This window comes from Felis catus, chromosome A1 (genome assembly GCF_018350175.1).
Source record: "Felis catus isolate Fca126 chromosome A1, F.catus_Fca126_mat1.0, whole genome shotgun sequence".
Taxonomy (NCBI): Eukaryota; Metazoa; Chordata; class Mammalia; order Carnivora; family Felidae; genus Felis; species Felis catus.
The window spans coordinates 162,182,726-162,203,545 of record NC_058368.1 but is presented as its reverse complement, the minus strand read 5'-3'; the positions used below and the strand labels follow the sequence as shown (position 1 = coordinate 162,203,545).

The following is a 20,820-nucleotide window of genomic DNA, read 5'->3' as shown; positions in this document are numbered from 1 at the left end:
CAGGCTCTGAGCCACCAGCCCAGAGCCCGACGCGGGGCTCGAACTCACGGACCGCGAGATCATGACCTGGCTGAAGTCGGACGCTTAACTGACTGCGCCACCCAGGCGCCCCTAACCTATTGCCATTCTAATACACTATAGATAAGAAGAATTGCCAAAGTTGCCTGTGTTGCTGGCCTCTGAAGCTAGAGGTTCTTTCTAAAATCCAATTTAATAATTTTTTGCTTTGCATTGATCTGAAATTCTTATCACTCACAATTTCATTAAAGGCCCTCAGAAATTTAGTTTTAGTCTACCCTCACCTTTCACTGGTTCTCCATATCTACCCATTGAGGCAATTAGGCATTTTCCTGAGACTTTTTATATATTACTTGAAACTTGGTAATATGCATGTAAAATATTTTTTAAAGGAAATTATAAACAGCATTTATTACCTTGGCATATCATACTGGTCTTGTTGCTGTTCCTTCACAGTTAAATGGTTTTCTGCCCTTCCCTTCCTCCTCCCACAGTCTGGCTACACAGTGCACCCATGTACAATTAGCTCACAGCAGTACTATGCTTATTCCCTGCATGTAAAATATTTTTAATACATTAGGGAATTCATTGTTTAAAGGAGAAAATCCTCTCTCTGAAAGTGTTCTCTTGTTTAATCTTATGTTAAAAGATTGTTTTTGGATAACTTGCTTTATAAAGATAATTGCAGAAAAGCTTAGTATTTTTCCTTGGAAAACAGATTAAATAATATGGAAAAAATAATATACATTGGCATATACAACCAGATAGTAACATACTTTTGGACAACTTCTGGGTCAAAATCACCTGCCTGTTATAATAGGTATTTTAGAATAATCACATTTGTAAAGTATTTTGTGCATATATATATATATATATATGTATGCACACATATACACACATATATACACAATAATATTTACATTCGTAAAGTATCTTATATAAACAAGCATATATATATATATATATATACAATAATCACATTTGTATTTTGTATATATATATATATATACACATACACACACACACACACACATATATATATATATATAGAGAGAGAGAGAGAGAGAGAGAAGAGGAGAGAGAGAAGAGGAGAGAGAGAAGAGGAGAGAGAGAAGAGGAGAGAGAGAAGAGGAGAGGGGGAGAGAATTCCAAGCAGGCCCCACACTCAGCATGGAGCCAGATGTGGGGCTTAATCCTGCAACACTGGGATCATGACATGAGCCAAAATCAGGAGTTGGATGCTCAAAAAAGTGAGCAACCCAGGCACCCCAAGTATTTTATATTTTGATTAGTTCTGTTTGTCTCATATTTGTTTAGCTTTATTTGGTTGGTGTCTTTTCTATAGTGTATATTGTCAGTAGCCTCTGTTGTTCAAGATGGTTAAACCTATCAATATTTAAAGTTATCTTTACTGATGACTAATTACTACATCTTCATTACTCCTTTGGCAGCTTATGGTATTTTTATTAAGGATCATTTGCAAAACTAACACATATAAATCAAATCATTGTTTTCATCATTAAAAAACAGTAGGCCTAGTCTCTCTCCACTCCTTTCAGTCTTTCAGTAATAATTAAAATAACAGTTATTAGTTGAGATTTTTAATGATAAATTTTTGTTTCCAGAAGGAAATTATTTATACAATTATTTTCTTCCACAAGGTGAAGACAAAAGTGACAAAAATAGATCTGCCAGTATGAAACATACTATATATCACTCTAGATCAATATAAAATAGAGCACCACACTGTCACAAAACTACTTAGGCTGGTGAGAAAAGATTAATTAATTGCTTTTTTGTGATTTCTGTGGGGCATTGTTCACATAGCATTGTAACATTTATATATTTTGGTCAATTGAACTGCTTAAAGAAACCATCACAAAACCGTTACAGTCAAACCGAGTATATAGAAAACAAAGGGAGTAAGGTCTGGGAAAGAAGTTATGATGAGTTGGGAATATATGTATCTCTATCTCTATCTCTATCTCTATCTCTATCTCTATCTCTATCTCTATCTCTATCTCTCTCTCTCTCTATCATCTTTTTCTCTATCTATCTCTATCTCATCATCTATATCTATATCATCTGTATCTGTGTCTATCTATATGTTGGGAATATCTCTCTGTCTCTCGTGATTTCATTGAGAAAGAATGAGAAATGTTATTTCATTGAGAAATGTTAATTTATGAGGTTCTCTAAGCTATTTAGGTCTACCATCCACTTTTCTTCTACCTAAAATTAGTTCTTAAAGAGATTTTAGATCAACATTTAAAATTGAATGGAACAGTTTTCATTATGCTTCTGGAAGAGAAGATAGATATTGCATTTCTATCGTTTCATCAATTTCCCTCTTTTATATCCTTTCTTAAAACCAACTGTGGAGAGGGGTGCCTGGGTGGCTCAGTCGGTTGAGCGTCCGACTTCGGCTCAGGTCATGATCTCACAGTCTGAGAGTTCGAGCCCCACATCGGGCTCTGTGCTGATGGCTCAGAGCCTGAAGCCTGCTTCAGATTCTGTGTCTCCCTCTCTCTCTGCCCCTTCCCTGCTCATGTTCTGTCTCTCTCTGTCTCAAAAATAAATGAAAACATTAAGAAAAAAAATTTAAAAAACAACTCTGGAGAAAAAAAAAAGAGAAGAAGAAAAGAGAGATTACTATCAACCCAAGAGATTATGGTAGCTATGGGGAAGATGTGGTACAGTCTTTCAGTCAGACTTCTCTATAGGAATTTAGATGGTAGCTTACCAATATCAAAATTATTAGATTTCACATGTTTCACTCTGAAAGATACAGGCTTGCCTTGGTGGAATACATGGAATAGGACTAGTTTTTCTGCTGTGAACAGCTATCAAACTGGACAAAGCGTATGAGGCACCTGGTTTCACAAAGTCAGTGCAAAACTGTAATCCCTGACAGAACTTCAGAAAGGACTTGAGCTCTGGGGCTACTGGATAGCTCAGTGGGTTCAGCATCTGACTCTTGATTTTGGCTCAGGTCATGATCTCACAGTTCAGTGAGATTGAGCCCCGCATTGGGATTGCACTAACAGCACAGAGCCTGCTTGGTATTCTCTGTCTCCTGTCTCTGAACCTCCCCATGCTTGTGTACACTCTTGCTCTCTCGCTCTCTCTCTGTGTCAAAGTAAGTAAATAAATTATAAAAAAAAATGACTTCAGCTCAGTGATGTGAGCTCAACAGTCAAACTTGTCTGAGGCCCTACATAGAGACTTGGAATTCTGCAGAGCAAAAGCAGTCTCTCTGTGCTGAGGAGGGTGAGATCAGAGTTCTGGTCAGCTAAGTGGCAGGACTTTGCAGGCCAGAGTATTGATGAGGTAGATGCTGAGTAGAGACTGGAATTCAGACGTCAGCATGGGGATTCCTTGTGAGTCCATGGCTGAGGGCTGGGTTATACATTTTTACAATGAGACCACTCATGTCTTACTGGAAAGCAGCTTTCTTATTGGAAAGAGGAATAGATACTAAAAGATGAGGGACACTGGTAAATGAGTTCCTTAGGACATGGGAATTCTGCTAGAATTGTTCAACCCACTTGAGACCTCCTTAATACCCCTAGAATTCCTGAGAGAAATAAAAAAAGCCAAACCTGAAAAATAAGGACCATGCCCTATATTAAGACCTCTTTTTGTTTCCTGGAACTGCCATAATAAAGTATGATGTGAGTGACTTAACCAACAGAAATTGATTGTTTCACTGTTCTAGAGACTAGAAGCCTGAGATCAAGGTTTTGGCAGTTAGTTCCTTCTGAAACCATGAGGGAGAATCTGTTCCATGCCTCTCCCCTAGTCTGGTGCTTTGCCAACAATCTCTGCCATCCTTTGTCTTGTAGACACAATACCTATCTCTGCCTCCATATTCACATGATGACTTCCCTGTATGTGTGTCTGTGATCATATTTCTCCATTTTATAAGGTCACCAGTTTTATGGGATTGGAGCCTACTCTACTTCAGTATGACTTCATCTAACCTAATTACATCTGGAATAGCCCTATTTCCAAATAAGTTCACATTCTGAGGTACTTGGGGGTTAAGACTACAATATTTGAATTTGAAGGGAGACACTGTACAACTCATAATACTTGCTCTAGAGCCATCCTAAAAACAAGACTTAAAGCAAGTTCTGAAAAGATTCCCTAGGGGACAGATCTGGAGGGCAAGTTCCTCAAGTTAAAATAACTATGGAATATCTTGGGCTTTCCACAGTTCACACTAACAAAGTTTTTTTTTTGTTTGTTTGTTTTTGTTTTTTTTTAAGTTTATTTATTTATTTTGAGGGAGAGAGAGAGAAGCAGAAAGAGAGGGAAAGAGAAAATCCCAAGCAGGCTCCACACTGTCAGCACAGAGTCCAACGCGAGGCTCAATCTCATGAACCATGAGATTATGACCTGAGCAGAAATCAAGAGCTGGACACTTAACTGATTGAATCACCCAAACACCCCGACACTAACAAAGTTTAAATACAAGCCTATAGAAATTCAAATATAAATGAAAGTTTCATGCAAAAATTTGATCAAGATCAATATTTAAATGCAATTCTCAAAAACAAAAGTAATGTGAGAAATATGTGAAAAATACAATAGCAAGGTATTAAATATAGTTTCAGCATTTGTATATACTATATAAATACATATTATGTATGTAGCCTTAAGCTCCAATATCCAATATAACAACTGCAACTATACATTCTGAAATATACTAAATATGCTAATGAAATATAATTTGATATATTGTATCATACTATGACTACATATAGTGTATTTTAAATGTTTATTCTCACTTCCTTGGGAAACCAATTTTTTAATTTTTTAAAAATTTAATCATGCATTCACAGCTTTGTAGAAACTAGCAGCAGCTCTATTTTTATTTTATTACACATTTCTAAAAAGTATCTTTATTTCAATGTTCACTAGGACTTTTAAAAGGAGTTAGTGTAGACTATATGGGCTTTTTCTGCAGAAAGAATCAAACATAATGATATATTAAAGTAATTGGAACTGATATAATTCATAAGCCACATTTGGATGATGTTTTCACACATATTGCTTGTATCCGATGGAAATTTGACAAGTCATGTAAGAACTAATAAATTGAACTATAGTGTAAGCCCACATCTATAAACAGCAGACAGAAACAAATAGACAACAACTAAACAGAAAAACTGGATTAAATTATTTTGGGGTAAAAATTAGACTATTACTGATGACATTACAAAGGAGATGAGACTCTATATTGACAATAGAGTTGATAGTACAAAACAAGCCAATTGATACAGACATTAATGTTGCAAAACTTTGGTAAGTAAATTTATGCAGTAACTGAGATATTTATTTAATGAATCATATTTTTTTATTTCCTTTGGGGATATATTACAGATTTTAACTCTATTCTTGTTTTTATATGGTAACAAAAATAGTGTTACATTGTTGTTTTAATAGCTAAAGAGAAAATAAAAATATTTAATCCTTTTGGAAAGTAGTTAAGTGTAGAGTTGTAATGACAGATATAAGAAAGTTAAGTCAAATTAGGGAAAATTTTTAACTAAATGTTAACATGCACACAGTAAACAATAAAAGTGCCCAGCAGATTGCTGAGTCTTATTATGGTGGTTCCTTTTTAATTTTTGAGGAACCTCCATACTGTTTTCCACAGTGGCTGCACCAATTTACATTCCCACCACCAACAGTACCAAGGTTTCCCTTTTCCACACCCTGGCCAGGATTTGCTAGCTTTTGTCTTTCTGATAATAGTTATTCTAACAGGTGGGAAGTGATATAGCATTGTGGTTTTGATTAACATTTCCCTGATAATTAGTGATGTTGAGTATCTTTAATTTATGTCAGCCATTTGTCTGTCTTCTTTGGAAAATATGGCTATGTCTACTCAAGACTTCTGTCCATTTGTTATTCAGATTATTATTGTTGTTTGCTTGATATATATAAGTTCTTTATATATTTTGGATATTAATACCTTCTCAGATAGATGATTTGCAAATATTTTCTCCCAATCCATAAATAGTCTTTCTCATTTTGCTGGTTGTTTCTTTTGCTTTGCAAAAACTTTTGTTTAATGCAATTACATTTTTTCATGCAATCACATTTGTTTAGTTTTTCTTTAGTTGTGTGTACTCTTGGCGTCACATCCAAAAAATTTTTGCCAAGATCAATCTCAAAGAGCTTACCCCTTGTTTTCTTCTAGAACTTGTATGGCTTCAAGTTTCACATTTAAGGTTTTAAACCACTTTGAGGTAATTTTTTTGAGTGGTGTAAGATAGAGGCCCAATTTCATTTTTCTTCATTTGAATATCCAATTTTCACAATACCATTTATTGAAGAAACTACCTTTTCTTCACCAAGTATTCTTGGCTTGTCAAATGTTAGTTGACTATATATGCGTGGATTTCTTTCTGGGCTTTCAATATTTTCCATTGCTCTATGTGTCTGTTTTTAGGCCAGTATCAAAGGATTTGTTCACTACAGTTCTATAGCTTTGCAATAAGGTTGGAATGAAGAAGTGTGAAGCTGCCAGCTTTTTTCTATTTTTTCAGGATGATACTAGCTATTTGAGATCTTTTGTTCTTCCATATACTTTGTAGGTTTTTTTTTTTTTGTAAAAAATGCAATTGGAATTTTGATAGAGATTACATTGAATTTCTAGATGGCTTTGGGTAGTATAGATACACTAACGATATTAATTATTCTGAGTCACAAACATGTGACATCTGTTTATTTGTGTGTGTCTTCTTCAATTCCTTTCATCAATGTGTTATGATTTTCAGTATATAAACTTTCATCATCTTGGTTAAATTTATTTATAAGTATTTTCTTTTTTTTGATGCTATTGTCAATGGGATTATTTTATTTCATTTTCAGATAGTTCACTGTTAGTGTATAGAAATGCAACTGATTTTTTATATTAATTTAGGATAATGCAACATTACTCAAATTGTTGGTATGTTCTAACAATTTTGTTGGTGTAGTCTTCAGCATTTAAATACTGTATGCAGAGATTCTGTGACATAATCACGGCTTAATGAAAGCTGTTTTTATTAAAGTTTATTTTCCATCCCAATATTCTGACCATAAACGCAGTCTATTCACCAGAAAAATTCAGAGAAAAGTGACCTCACACTGTACTACTTCTTGAAATTGTCCATCAGTTCTTCCATTCATGATTTTAATTCAACCTCTTTTTCAGTATCCATACCATTGGTTAGCATTATCTCCAAATTAAATGATTTTTTTATGTAGAACCTTTATTTCTCCCAGAGAGAACTTCCTAAACTTTGACATGGTAGGTATTAAAAGTATAACTTTAAAAATAGGTGTTATAGCTTTAAAAAACACCACCTTAAAAAAGCAGATCCAAATCAAGGACCTGAAAAACACTCTGAGGCCTTATTTAAACCAAAAGGCTGTGTAGAAATAACCAGCTTCTAGGAGTAAGAATTGTCATTGAACTAGTTTAACTAGAGTCTTCACAAATTAACCCTGAAGCAAATTAAGTCAACATATTAACAATTTCTAATATCTAATAAATTATAACAACTAGATCTTAAAAAGTGACGGTGGAAAGCATTCCATGTATCGTGAGTTTCTTAAATTTAAATCAAAACATGACTATTCAGGTAAGGCCTTTTAGCCTAGCTGAATTGTGCTCTTTACTTCTCAAACGAAAGATCAGGGTTTTACTTTATTAGTCATGTATTACTTTTTCATTTAAATGTTTTTAGTATTTTATTCAAAAGGATGACATTATCTTGAAGCTGGCTTTTCTTCTCAGGAAAACATCTGTTATTTTGTAGTCATAGCCAAAAAAAGTAAAAAAAATACTATTTTTCGGAACACTTTTCTTGCCATATTTTGCTTCTTCCTCATAGTATGTTTATTCTATTTATTAAAGCTTTCGTGGAAGTACACATTCTTTTCCAAATAAAATTAAAGTGCTAACATCTTGTCTGTATCTAGATACCATCTGCATGTTTTCATTTTACTCAAAGTACATGTTTTTATCAATATTGGTAATAAGGTTGGAAATGAAAATATCTTGCATTGATGCAAACTGACTATTGATATATTTCCACTACTCGTAGGGATTTTATAGGATCAAAATCTACTTTTAAACATCTCCTCTTTTGAAAAGGATATTACTGCTGACACAATTAGAAGCTAATAAATCAAAATCAAGCCTCAGAATTGATGTAAAAATATTGTAAAACATTTCCTGGGGAAAAGACCCAATATCTAAGAAAGTTATCTATTATTTTCAAAGTAAGTGGTCAACATGAAAAGCAATTTAAAACAAACACGTCCATTTAATAACAGGAAAAGTTCCATTTACATACAAGACATTGGGTAGTTTGCTTTTGAGAACATTTGATTATTGTCTATTTGCAAAATATGCAATTTCAAACTGTTTTATAGGTCCAACATGTTATCACTCTGTGAATTTGTGAGTTTTATCAATACTCAGACTAATCTGGTCATATAGAAATAATGAACATTATCCAAGTATATTATAATCATTTATTTGCAAAACTAAAATATCAGTCCTCTTTAACTAATAACAGAACGTTCATTTATGATTTTAGTTTGATTGGGCCTTTTTAAAAATGTTTTCTTTTTGAGAGAGACAGAGACAGAGACAGAGAGACAGAGCACGAGTAGTGGAGCAGCAGAGAGGGAGGGAGACACAGAATCCGAAGCAGGCCCCAGGCTCTGAGCGGTCAGCACAGAGCCCAACCAGGGGCTCAAACCCACAAACCATGAAATCATGAGCCAAAGTCGGACACTTAACTGCTTAACCGTCTGAGCAACCCAGGCACCCCAATTTGGTTGGACTTCCACATATCACACAGCCATAGGTTTGTGTCTATCTCTAGATTGGTACTAATCTTCCTGAAGTAATCTTACACACACACACATGTGCTCTTTACTACCTGGTTGTTACCCTTACTAGCAAATATCAAAACTATTTCATCTATTTATTTACTTGCATACTGCCAGTGGTCCTCATCAGCACACACAAAGGAAAGTTTAGATTATTCATATGATCATGCCTATTAAATAAATACCACAATGTGCTTCCTCTCTGGTTCCTTAATATCTAGTCTATGATGATATTTTTCATGTGTCAAGAATGCACTTACCAGTAGTTAACAGCAAACAAGTTTAGGAAAACTTCCAGCCTCACTTCATTTCATTTGCTTCTGAATGCCTTGCCCTTCTGCAAGGTCTCATTTTCTCACGTGTTTTTCAAAGTATGTATCCCTTAATTCTGGCTACCTTACAATTAAAGAATACACTTTGAACCATTCACCATGGTCACTCCTAACACTTCCTTAAGGTGGTAGTACTTCGGGGTACTTCCACCCCAGTGCTTGTTTCAGGTATGGGCAGGGGCTGCCTCAACTCTGTACCATTTCTGGTCCTCCAGGAATTTTGTCTGACTGCACTCATGATACCACTTTCCTACTTTGCTTTAACATTAGGTCTAAGTCTCATCACTATATTTAGATCCAAATTATGTTTTGCCACTCATCCACACCAATTATGAAATCAGTAGCAGGAAATAACTGAGTTGTGAATTATTTTCAACATTTCAAATAGTCCATAGAAAATTTAAAAATGTTTTATCTTGGATACATAGTTCTTTTAATATTTGAGTAATATAAATGGGAATGCTACTTAATGAGTGTTCTTTGATAGAAAATAAATAACATAATACATTACAGTTGCTAAAAAAGTCTTTAATGACAGAAAGGAGATAAGCTGCTAGCTCAACAAAATGAAAAATACATTAAATACAGCTTAGATCAGAGCAGGATAAGAACTCTGTACATTTAAGATTAGAGAAATAAATATGACTTCAAAATATATTTTAAAAAAATCCCTTCTAGGACAAAAGTGAGCTTCTGAAACTTCTGCGGTCACCCTGCTTGCCACCCGTGCTTACAAAGAGCTATTTTCAGTGGAACTTTAGGACCCGAATTTGGACCTCTAATATTGTCCTAAGAGTCAGCTTAATCAATGCTTTGGGGAAGAAAAGTAAAGATAATTCAGGGATATTTTGTTACTTCCCAAAAGCAAAGATACTTGCAAAGATGTCTAAAATAGTACCAATGATAATGAAGATGCCAGAGAATCAAAGTTCCCACCTACCAAACAGGGACAATTGAGATTCATAACAAGAAAATAGTAATTGTTGTCAATTTATCAAGTTGATTCTATAAAAGATCTAAGTCCAAAGTGAAACTAAAAAATGACAAATACTTAAAATGTGCTAGAGGTATATCACACAGAATTTTCCCAAGTATATTTACAAAAAAATTTCCATCTGTTGAACCACATCTTGGTACACTGTATCTTAAGTAATTATCTTTATTATCTATTGAAGAAATCATATAAGTAGTGTATATAAATTTTGATAATTGCCTAGTTGAAAATCATACAGGATATACAGCATTTAAGAAGATTAAAGTAACTTAGAAACATTTATGTTGCTTGTTAATGCTAACTAAAAATTTTAGAATACACTGAGCCATATAAAAGGTAATATTAAATAAATACTATGATATCAGTATTATAAATGTCATCAAGTCAAATAAAATTAATAAAATCTGATATAAGAGATAGCAGGAGAGTTTATACCCCCATTATATTAGATATAAAAACAGCTAGAGAACTCAACAATAAGTTGATAACTACTTTCTAAGACAGGATTAAGCAAGATCAATAAAATAGCTTATTGGAGTTTTCTTTTTTTTAATGTTTATTTTTGAGAGAGAGAGAGAGAGAGAGAGAGAGAGAGAGAGAGAGAGAAAGCACAGGAGGGGCAAAGAGAGAGACAGAATCTGAAGCAGGCTACATGCTCAGAACTGTTAACACAGAGCCCCATGTAGGTCTTGAACTCACGAGCCTTGAGATCATGACCTGAGCTGAAGTCGGACACTTAACCCCTGGGGTTTTCATAACATCTTACAACTAGTCAGGGTTACATGTCCTTGATTTTTCTGCTTGTTAAAATAGAGACATTTATACAGCATGCTTTATGGGGGCCTTTGGGAATTTTATCAGATACTCTGCCAGGCATATAATGTTGATTTGACCTTGATGTTCATTAATATTTGCCTTACTTTAGTTTTTCTGAAAAAAAAAATTCTGTGACACTCTGTTTATGCTGGATAGTATAGAAGATCAGGCAGAAAGAAACGTTTCTAAGATAAAAAAAAGGAAAACTGTAACTTAAACTAAGTTGAATTGAAAGAAAGATTTGAAAGAAAGTTAAGCTTTCTTTCAAAGCTCATCAGAGTGATAATTTAATATGTTGGATTTCCAAAGAAGATTATAGTATATGATCTTCAAACATAATGGACAACAGAAATGCTTTCTTTCTTGGGTATATGAGGAACTAAATTTTTGCAGAATGCACTTTAGGAAATTATTTTTTAATTTATTGTACAAAAATAAACAGTAGTGTTATAATCAGACTAATAATACACTTTGAAATTCATATTTTGGTATTTCTAACACTGAAACAATGTTTTGTGGTCTACAGAGTGCTCATGATGCTTCTAGGATTACATTGGCATCACATTAACTATAACAGTCTATCTAATGGGTCTATTTTTTAAAGAAAAATGTTAATAAATAGCATATAATTCTGTTTAACTGCTTTTTTCCCTAATACAGTACTTAATATTCAAATTCACTCCATGCTCCAATTTTCCTTTTCTAGAACTTAACATACATAGGCTAATAAAGAAAAAGCAATTTCTCTTTTGATTCCAGATTTGAGAACCATACCAGTAAAACAGCTTGCTCTAAAAGCATATTTTATAGTTCGTCATTCTAAGATTTCTAGAAAGGCATTGTAATAGTACTGGGAAAGATCTAAGAGGAATATAACAGGAAATCACATTAAAGTAACATTCTCTCTTTAAAGTAAAAATAGTACTCATTATTGTGTGTTTGCAATTCCATATTGCTTTTCATCTGAATACTTCAAATGCTCAGAGTATGATTTTAATGGTGGCAGTTCACCTACCAGACTTGGGAGAAGAATGCTGTACAAGTGAACAAGATGGATGTTGTTAGAGAACATTTGTTTTCACAGCACTTGTATAAGTGCTGGGAGTCTGGGTTTTGTTACTGTGGTTATTGGAAAGGTTGTTTTTTATATTCTGCCTAATCACTTCCAGGAAATTAATGGGTTAGCAAGAAGTCAGGCTCTGGTTGTGTATTCACCATGATAGCAAGTGCTTATTTATTTAAAGTAAAATATCAAATCCAAAGATAATAGGCTCAAGGACTTATCACAGAGTAAAGTCATGGAAACTCTGCTGTAACTTCTTTAACCACTTGAGAACATCTGGTTTTATAGGCCTTTTTTCATTGTGAGAATAATACTGTGTCCGAGCAACTCTGAGTTAACTTGTTCTTAGTACTTCTATCCTATAGCTGGACCACATGGCTGCCTTTGGTGACAATGAAATTATCCCGAATTGTAAGTTCCAGACACCTCACTTCTGTATTCCTACTACTAGATTTATAACCATGCCAAAGGTTTTCAACTAGATAGGCCTTACACATTACCTTAGAATCATCACACATATACATTTCTAGGCCTGGGGCTCAGCCAGCAACAGTGGCCATGTCCTGTCACACCAACTTAATGCTCACATTGTATCTGATATTTTAGAAAGCACTTTTGTGAAGTTCTTTTGTGTTTTGAATATAATAGTTGTCCTTAGAAAATCACCTTCAATTAGCCCATGTGCAGTGCTGGCATATAAGTTAACAAAAGATTTCTCTGAATAGACAAGCCTTATTTTTCTTGAATAAAAAGAATACAAAAGTAAAAATGGCAAGAATATGAGGGGGACAAACTATGGCTCCAGGCTCTGCCCTATTTTTTCTAACATTAGTAGAATACATATTTTTTTCTCTTTTTCTAAAACATTTATTTATTTTTGAGAGACAGAGAGTGTGCGCACAAGTGGGGGAGGGGCAGGGAGAGAGGGAAACAGAGGGATCTGAAACAGTCTCCAGCTTATGGGAAGGAGCCAGATGTGGGGCTTGAACTCATAAACTGTGAGATCGTGACCTGAGCTGAGGTCGGATGTTCAACTGACTGAGCCACCTAGGCACCCAATCTTTTTTTCTTTTTTTGAAATCAAAATAGTCTGGGTGGATTTACTGAACCCAAATGAATTCAAGGAAGAAGGAAAGGCTCTAAAAATGGAGGGAGTTCCAGAGGGTGACTACTGTGTGCACCTGCTGGCCCTGGCTGCTTTCCTCTAAGTGTGGGCTCGGCTCTGCTCTGTTAACACACACAACAAAGCTAACAAAGGCCTAAATAGGGAGCATAAAGTCTTTCCAGAGGTACTGGCTTCTTTACTGTTTCCATATTCAACTGGTCTACAATTTTGAGGCACAATTTTTACCCTTTTATTTCTCATGTAAAACATCCACTATATGCCAGGTATGCAAAAAACCCCACACATCACTGTCATCTTTTAAACCTCACTATACTCCAAAAACTACTATCATTATTTTACAAATGAAGAAAAATTAGGCTCAGATTAAACAATTTTACCCAAAGCATTGAAATTAATAGGGAAAATAGGAAGAAAAGTATATAGAAAAATACCAAAGGCAGACCCAAGAAATGTCTCATGATTTTTTTAAATGTTTATTTATATTTGAGAGAGAGAGAGAGAGAGTGAGCACAAGCAGGGGAAGGACAGAGAGAATCCAAAGTAGGTTCCAGGCTCTGAGCTATTAGCACAGAGCCAGACACAAGGCTTGAACTCACAAACCGTGAGATTGTAACCCAAGCCGAAGTCAGCATTTAACCGACTGAGCCACCCAGGCGCACTGAAATGTTTCATGATTGACCCTGGCCAATCATAATCCTGCTCCCCTTTGCTGGATACATACTTTTCTTACATTTCCTGTAGCTATGGGTGGCCATATGATCCCATTCAGGGGCAAGAAGATTTTTGTGTGGCATTATTTCTTTGAAATTCAAAATAACAACCTCTCAAAGAGAAGACCTTACTCATAATCTATCTTCTTTCTGAGTTGCTTGTATAAGAAAATAATGTTTGTAACTGTGACAGCCATCATATGAAAGACAAAAATGATAAGCCCATGTGATAAGGAGAGTGGGAAAGATGGAATGGCCTGATGATAACATTGAGGCACATAGTAAACTCTGGTCTATCTCTAAAATTTTATAACTTAACTGGGTTAGGAAAGACTTCTCCAAGGGAACAACAGAGACCTGAAGGATCAGTAAGAATTAATTAAGCAAAAAGATCAGAGTCCTCTCAAGCTGCTACGTAGCATCATGTATTCTAAGAATTGAAATGTATGATATCATGAAAAAAAGGATTAACCTCACTAAAAGAAACATTTGACTAGCAGTCAGCTCCTGGAAGATAATCTCTAAGCCCCTGAAGAGTTCTGCCTGAAAAGAGTGTGTTTTCTTCATCTGAGGGCATCAGCCTACACCACATAGTCTATGCTAACAATATGATTTATTGTGGGGCCTTGGAAGGGTTTGAGAGTTTGGAAAGGTTGAACCTCTGGAAAGGCTGGAAACCCATCTCAGTAATGCAAGCAGTCAACCATTTCTATGTGACACAGAAAACTCTAGAAACCAAGGCTGATAGAAACTCTAGAAACCAAGACTCTGGTTATCTTCTTAGCAATACTCCATGCATATTGTGACACATAATTGCTGAGAAAAGTAAGCTCTGCCTGCCCCCAGTGGAGAAGGACAACTGGAAGCTCCATCCTTGGAACTCTCCTGAATCCTGTTCCATATACCCCTTCCTTGGCTGATATTAATCCATGTCATTGTATTGTAATAAACTGTAACTGTAAGTAAAATACCTTTTTGTAAATATTGTGAATCCATCCTACAAATTATTAAACTTATAGTGTTTTGGCAAACCCTTGAACTTGTAGTAGATGTCAGAAGTAATGCTAATTTGCTCCTTCCTAAATGTTGTAGATGGCTTACAAATTAAACACAATACGTATAAGCCAAAAAAGGTAGTATTCCTTACTTACATTATTTACTATACCTGGTTGTTATCTTTCTATAGCTATTCTTGATGGCTGGAGATGGTGTGTAGAATTACATACACTTGATCATTAAAAGAAACTTAGACTGTTTTAATATGAAATAGTAGGTTTTTTTGGATGAATCTATTTGTCCAGAAGATTTTGGATAAACATTTCTGTATTAATTTTCTAGGGTTATGTAACAAAATACCACAAACTGGGTGGTCTAAAACAATAGAGATTATTGCATCAGCTCAGGAAATAGAAGTCTAAAATCAAGGTGTCAGCAGGGCCATGTGTCCAAAAAAATGGTAAAGAAACATCCTTTCTACATCTTCCTAACTTTGGGGGTGGGGGATCTGCTAGAGATATTTGGCTGCTCATCTTCCAGCTGCAGTACTCAGTCTCTGCCTATGTCTTCAAATGACATTCTCCCCTTTGATTCTGTTTAAAAATTTCCATCTTATCATGAAGACTGTAGGCATACTAGATTAAGGATCCATCCTCCTGCAGTATGAAATTGTCTTAGCTAATTATATACACAATTACCCTATTTCCAAATAAGGAATATTCTGGGATTGCATTTATGACTTCACATATTTTGGGGAAACAATTCTACCTATAATTGTTCTTCTATTTCTTTTACTTTTTTTATGCTCATAAAACAGTGGGGTATATAAGAATTGCATGCATTCTGATGATGAAACCTAGCTCAGTTCTATGCAGATTAAGGCTTTGGTAACTCAGTGGAGTGCTCATGCTTGCCTGAATGTGAAGTCCGGCTAATGGGTTGGCAAATTCTCTCAGGATCTGCTCTATGAAGCTACTGGGATTTCGTTACAAATCCAGGTATCTATTGAAAACTTCTACCCTTTTTTGAGTATAATTAAGAATAAAAATCAGAGTGCTTGGTCTGACCCCTCTATTTTCTCTCCAGGTTCTATTACACTTTCAATGTGGTAGACATTTGAGAATGGCTATGGGTGTAAAGGGAGGGAATGGTGAGAGGGGAGGGGATATATACTTCATTTCTGGAATTGGGGAAGTAAAAAATTCAGCTCTGCAGTAGGTCATTAAAATGCAGTTGCTGTGGAGACACTCATTGGCATGATTCTTCCCTTATTTTCAAATCTTCTGAAATATTAATAAATTATACCAGATCAGACGATAGGATCAAAATAAATGCAGTAAGTACACTTTTACCCTTGAACTTCTATTTACTAAAGATTAAAATATAACTCTCTTCTAATACCTACATGATGGTCTCCTATCTAAAATTAGAAAACATGTTTCTCTTGTGCTATGGATTTAATCAAGAATGATCCTATAGCCTAGCAATGATTTTGCTGGCCAAGTGGCATTAATTCTTTTGAAAAGTACTTAAACTATTTACACAATTCATGAGGATCCTCATGGTTTTATGCTTTAAGGTGAATAAAATTTTAATTCATAAAATTAAAAAAAATATTCTATGTATAAAAAGGACATTTGGACTAGAATTTACTGAGTTATGACATCCTGGTTTTCATTGTAAAATGCCCATATAATTTTTTTGGACCATTGGTATTGATATTGTCAGAATACCAGGCTATGCTTTTATGTGAACTATTGATATAATGGCCCATTTTTATAACAATCCATTCCACATATGATACCCAGGAAAGATTTTGAAATCATACTAAAGTTCCAACTCATTGGGATGTCTTTAGCTCTCCCCACAAGTCATTATAACACAGCCACAGGAATTTTGTATTTGTTGCTTCATATGCTTAGCATGCTCTTTCATGCTTGCTGCATGGCTGACTCATTTCCATCTTTCTTGTTTAAAATGTCATCTTTTGACATCTCTGTTAAAATGTCATCTTTTCATAGAGACTTTATATAATAATCCAAACAAAATCAGCCCCACTAATAGCTCTCTATGCCATCCATATTCCTATAGTATTTCATTAGTTGTAATTTTTTCTACCTGAAATGATCTCATTTTAAGCCTGACTCATCTGTCTACATTTTCTAAAATATAAATCCTGTGAAGATAAGGATGATATATGGTATCTGGAATTAACTAAGTATCCAATAAATCAAGATGAAGCATTAAAAACAATAAAACATGATTTCAGCTAAATTAAGAACTACAATCTGTAAAGTTCTGTGATCTCCTCTAATAACTTTCCATCACCTTGGATTTGGAATAGGAACATTGAAAGCTGGACTAGAAGGAGAGGCACTAGGAGGAAATTGAAAATCAGGAATTTGGCAATTTTGAAAAGAATAAAGTATAGGTACTGAGAGAAGGAGAGATTGAGATAAATGTAAGATATGCTCTTAATAAAATTTATGTTCAAAATGGTTTCACTGACCCCATACAAAGCATATCCCCAAATATGTTTTCAAATGGGATCCTCCATAGACTGACTTTCATAAGATTAGTAGAATTTGGCTTGTCCAGAGACAGGACAAGGATTCTGAGTAAAAAGTATATATAGAGGGCCAATTTTATATAAGAAGTTAGACCTGAAATAGGTCAAGAGGAAAACTGTTTCGTGGAAGGCAAGGATTTTTTAGTGTCTATATCTCCCTGAGTTATTTTCATCACATTTCTTTCCACTTATCCATGAAATTTTATTGGATTCACACTCTCAGAGTTCCTCAGGCATGTGGATAAACCAGTGAATTAGACAAGCCAGCTTCCTGATAGTATGATATTTATAGCCTAATAGGGGAAAATAAACATTAAAGAAATAGTTATGCTGGTTAAATACAAAAGGTTGAATGCCCTCAATTATAGTCAATTCTTCCTGAAACATCATATAAGCAACAACAACAACAACAACAACAACAACAACAACAACAACAAAAGAATGGTTAAAGATTGTTATTTGTAGCACTCTATAGAGGGATCAGAGAGGGAAAATGCATTTCTGAAGCTTAAAAGGAAGTGATAGAGTGGATAGATGTAGAGTATGAGAGTCTAAACCCATGTCTGCAGTATGGAAAACAATAATTTTTTTAACCTATCACCATTCTTCTAAAGGTTCAAAAATTAACACTCCCATAGGCATTGGCAACTGTGGGATATGGCCAAGATTATAATTAGTAAGACTGGTGAAAAGTTTAAGGAGCTACAAGTGCCTCATCCTTTCCCCCATTCCATTTAGACTGTAGTACTATATCCCCACCATAGTATAAGATGGGGGTTGTGGGATCTGAGGAGAATTAAACAAAAGACTGTTGGAAGCCAGGCATGATTGAGGGTGGGGAAATCATATGGAAAAACGTAGAGATTAAAGAATCAGGTGTGTTCAAAATACCTGGAACCCCAGCTTTCCTCGAAGTCATTGTAATCCCAGTAAGATAATAGAAAATTGTGTTCTAGGAAATCTTTTAAGTAAAAAGTAGACAATTTAGTTCAAATTACATGGTTGGCTCCTACTCAACAATCTTATTACACACTCATAGATTTAAGTAATCTTAGTGCATACAGGGTGGGACAAACAATTCTCAAATCAGATAAAAATCTCAGATATGTAAGATGGAGATTGAAGTAAATAAATAAACAGTAACTTCTAGGAAACACAATTTGAAAGGAAAATGAATGTCAAAAATATATTTTGAATATCAGCAGTAAAAGAAGATATTTTAACATTTAGCAAGATCAGGATAGTATTAAAAACTATAAAGAGGGGTGCCTGAGGGGCTCAGTCAGTTAAGCGTCCTACTCTTGATTTCGATTCAGGTCACGATCTCATGGTTTATGGGCTCAAGTCCTGCATCGGGTTCCCACTGACAGTGTGGAGCCTGCTTTGGATTCTCCCTCTTTCCCTCTCTCTCTTCCCCTCTCCCACTTGTATTTTTTCTCTCTCTCAAAAATAAATAAATAAAATTTAAAAAAAAAGTAGAGGTTAATGTAGTGGGAATCCCAGAAGAGAACAAAATGCAATCGTGGAAAATAAAAAGGAAAGCCAAACTGACTGGATGATCAATTCAGGCATGTCAACTCTAAATAGTGAGATCCTATAAAGAGTGAATTCATTAAGGAAAGAAAATATTCAAGAACATCTTCAGAGCAAGAATTTAAAATTTTTTTCCTATGTATCTATTTAACCTACTACTGCAACAAAAAATGAAAATAAACCCACACCACATAGAAATTACTATGTGTTCACTAAACTATATCTCTTTTGAGTTACATTGGCTATGAAGTTTTTATGCTTTCTCTACTCTCTTCCCACATCTGCTGGCTCCATAGAAATGATCCAGCAGAGGACTCCTCCAAGGCCTTAGTAACTTTCAGAATGACAAGTTGGGAGGAGCCTGAAACGTCACGCAGAAAGCCATATTCCAAGTACCTCCCAAACTGACTATTAGTGGTAAGCTACAGAGATTTGGGGTTGTTTGTTATAGCAGTAGCCTATAGTATTAATAAAAAATGTAAATACTCACTATTTCTCTAATCTGTATAGATATAATCATATTGGTGATATGAGAAGAGGACATAGAGAAAATATGTTTGTGTATGGAGAGGAGAGAAGAGAGAGAAATATTCTCCATTCTTTTCCATAGTGGAAAGTAAATAAATAATGACAAGGTAAAAAAAAAGTTTATTATTTAGAGATATGTAGGTAAATGTCAAAATAATTGGCTAAAAGATTTAAAAGATGTGTTTATAGAAGAGTAACTGAGGGGTAGAATCTTCTCTCAAGGACTTTTATAAAACCATTTGATTTTTAAAACTGTATGAATATTTAACTTAGTTAAAATTCAATACAGATGAAAAATATTTCATTTATGAAAACTTTACAAATGTGTGATGAGATTGCAAAATTGAGGAAGTTAACCTGTTAGGAATGGTTAATCAGGGAAGACCTTAGAGAGGCAATGATAACATTGAGATCTGAAAGGTGACTTGGTATTATGTAGGAACTTTCGTACTCCTATCTGTTGCTATGCAAAATTATGTGATCCATTCATTTACTAGAAATCAAAAAAAGTTCTGTTTGAATATGGAAATAATATGAGAAAAGTATATCACTGAAACATTTTTAGAATGTTAAACAAAATAGGCTTAAAGAATTATACTGAATTGAAACCTCAAATCATAAAAAGTTAGTATAATGTGAGTTATTCAAGAATGATGCATTAAAATTTACATTTTTTAATTTGAAAAAAAAATATGTATAGAATGAAAGACTTTTTCTCCCTAATTTAACAATAATTAACTATGGTGGAGGAACACTTCTGCCATTAGCTAATGACAAAGTGTGTGGAAAAGTATGTACCTCATCCTTTTCAAAACTCAGAAATAATCAATAAAAATTTAGTGCTAGTATCATATGGTTTTTCACTAGACTCACGACTGCAATTTATCACATTTTAAAGCTTCATCCAACTTGTGTTTTATGTTTAGTTCTCTAAGAACAGAACATCTAACCCTGAGCACAATGGACCATTTGTCCAATAACCTGTAGAGTAACTCATGCTTTTCATGGTGGAAATTTCAGGGCATTTCTTTTCTTCTAGAATAGTCTTCCAGTGTCCTGACATCACAGGCTGGTGCTTACTCTCATAGACAGGAGGCCTTTCCAACTCTATTGTGCTTATTCCTCTTTTTTTACAATGTTTTTGAAATTAATGCTGACAAAAATAACTTGGGGGTGTAAGAAATAATTAGTTGAAAGAACAAACAACATATCAAAGTCCACACCCTTGAGCTAA

The 20,820-nt window shown here is 34.6% G+C and overlaps 1 long non-coding RNA gene across 1 annotated transcript in view; it reads right to left on the bottom strand.

Annotated features, from left to right (window-relative positions):
- LOC123379214 overlaps positions 1-20,820 on the bottom strand; it is a 61,240-nt gene that overhangs the window by 24,438 nt on the left and 15,982 nt on the right. The gene's annotated exons all lie outside the window — the stretch shown is intronic.